This window comes from Bidens hawaiensis, unplaced genomic scaffold (genome assembly GCF_021521415.1).
Source record: "Bidens hawaiensis isolate Kalapana, Puna unplaced genomic scaffold, B.hawaiensis_p1.1 tig00002442_1, whole genome shotgun sequence".
In the NCBI taxonomy this organism is placed as follows: Eukaryota; Viridiplantae; Streptophyta; class Magnoliopsida; order Asterales; family Asteraceae; genus Bidens; species Bidens hawaiensis.
The window spans coordinates 842,636-845,210 of NW_027491135.1; the positions used below are offsets into that span (position 1 = coordinate 842,636).

General features: G+C 33.2%; 1 long non-coding RNA gene across 1 annotated transcript; it reads left to right on the top strand.

The window, feature by feature from the left end:
• On the top strand, nt 1-1,724 carry LOC143619471 (uncharacterized). Its single transcript, XR_013151189.1, has 3 exons — nt 1-730; nt 818-890; nt 973-1,724. It is a non-coding gene; the product is annotated as an uncharacterized LOC143619471 (long non-coding RNA).
• The last annotated feature ends 851 nt before the right edge of the window (nt 1,725-2,575 follow it).

The window sequence follows — 2,575 nt, forward strand, 5'->3', positions numbered from 1 at the left end:
CTTCTGAAATTATGTAATACCTTATACTATAATTGTAATTTATATAAAAAAAAACTACTTTATTGATCCTGCTTTCTATTCCTAAGTCCCGTTCCTCTTTGGTACCTTAGGTACAATCTACCTTTTTTAACTTTATGTAGGTGTTAAATTACTCAATTTTTCACTCTTTCACTCTAACCACCCGTGTTATATTACTCAATGTTTCCCTCTTTCACTCTAACCCACCCTTAGAAAACGGTTTGCCGCATTTAGCTCTACATCACCCACTTTTTTTTTTGTCTAATATTAAACATTTAATTAAAATAAAATAATAATATTAGTATTATTAATTCTTAAAACGCTACATATTAAAATAAACGAATCTGTAAAAAAAATGAAAAAGACCAAGTCCATTGTCTTAGCCAAAATAATTATTTTAAAATTAAAAAAAATATCACTAACTCTAAAATTCATCTTTAAGCCCGAACCTATAAATTATTTTGAAATAAAGGCCCATCAATAAAATTAGGGTATTATAACATCATAAAAATCATTCGCCGTCTTCCACAATCGCACAGACACAAGAAGTCCATTCCAGAACCACACTCTCGTGGATTTGCGCGGCTACACAAACACGCCATATCATGGATGAGAGGGGGATTGGCCTGGATTGCGGTGACTCTGTCATTATGCTTTGAAGCTTGCCATTTAGTTAGCGATCGATGATTACCCACACCACTCGTATATACAGGTTCGTTTTGCAAATTTGTTTATTCTATCCTTCGATCTTCATGTTTATAATCAGTAGTTATTATTTTGTTTTATTAAATTCTTGCAGGTTGGTGTTGAACGCTTAGGTATAACATTGTTGATTTTATATTGGTAAAGGTGCATTGCAGCACTTGTTTCAGGTTTTGTTTTAAATTACTTTATTTTTAGACTAAAAGAACTTATCAAATGATCAATCGATATATTTCTCTCATGTTTGTACAGGTAGGTGTTGATAACAAAAAGAATTACAATGGCTTGGCGACTTTTGACGAATACTGACTATGGAATTTTGAGAAGACAAAATCACAAGATGTTTTGTTGATTATGATAAGGTGTGGTTTTACTATATATTAATATAAAGTTGTAACCTTGGATAGTTAGTTATGATTTTCTTGATTTCTAATTCATTATGTTGGATTTTTTTATGTAAATTTTGTATTTGTCAATGCTCAATATATATTAGATGTCTCTATTTAGTTATCTTTTATAAAACTGTTTTGTTCATTTGCACCGGTACTGATTGGTCAAGGTTTACACACAAACATATCTTTACTAACATATCTATAATTATTTCTACATATATTGAAATCAATATCTACACATCGACTACCTTTATCCACATATGCTATTACTTTTACCCACACATATATTTATAACACGTGTCAACAACACTTTGTAAAGGCATGCCATGTCATTATTAAAATCTTCGTCATATGCCACGTCAATTGCCACATCATTTGCCACGTCAGTTGCCATGTCAGCTTCAATCTAAACAAATTGTTATACTTCTAACAACACATATTTACTAGTTTTAGCCACACATATATAAGTAGGTATAGCATGTTATATACCTACACATAATTAATGTGTGAGTAATAATCTATCTCAACAGTCCCGAGGAAACACATCACGACACTTAATATATGTGTAGGTAAAGAAAACTAGAAACACATAACATGCTTTCACCAACACATACTATGTGTGCATAATGACCCAAATTTCTTGTAGTGTCATTTGCACCCCTAATCACATTCATGCATTTAAGATTCATGTGATGGTATTAATACTTCTAAAAGGAGTTTTATATGCTCATAGGTCCCGTTTTATACTAGATAAAGCTAATATTTGGTTTCGTTTTCCTTGTGATGGGCCTGGAGGGGTGGGGGGTGGGGGGGTTAAGTATCATCTTGGGACCATGTATTAATAGGACTATTCTAGATCTAAAATTCAATTTTAGTGGTCATTTTTTATTTCAGTCAGAAAATGCAAACAGAAGTTTGGGGCAATATAAGCGATCAAGGAGTAGTAACTCATATCACGGGAGGAAACTCTGCGTAGAGTTCTGTTGCTATTAACGGGTGGCTCCACGATTTCTTACGGGCACATGAATCACATGTAATTCAGTCTTATGGTTCTTAATTATCCGCATATGACATTTTTTTCCTAGGTGCTCATTTTGTATGGGCTTTTAGTTTAATGTTTTTATTCAGTGGATGTGGTTATTGGCAATAACTTATTGAATCCATTGTTATGGCTCATAATAAATTAAAAGTTGCTCCTTCTACCCAACCGAGATCCTTAAGAATTGTATAAGGGCGTGCTGTAGGAGTAACATACTACCTTTTTGGGGTGATATTTCCACGACATGGTCGTTTTTCTTATCAAGAATTATTGCAGTAGGATAGTGGATAGGAGGATTTGAAAGGCATTATGACATTAAGATTTTCAAGGTTTAGCTCAGGACCCCACTGCTTGTCGTATTTGGTTTGGTATTGCTACCTTGCATTACTTCGAGAGTGATGGTGATATTATTGATCAACGCCTT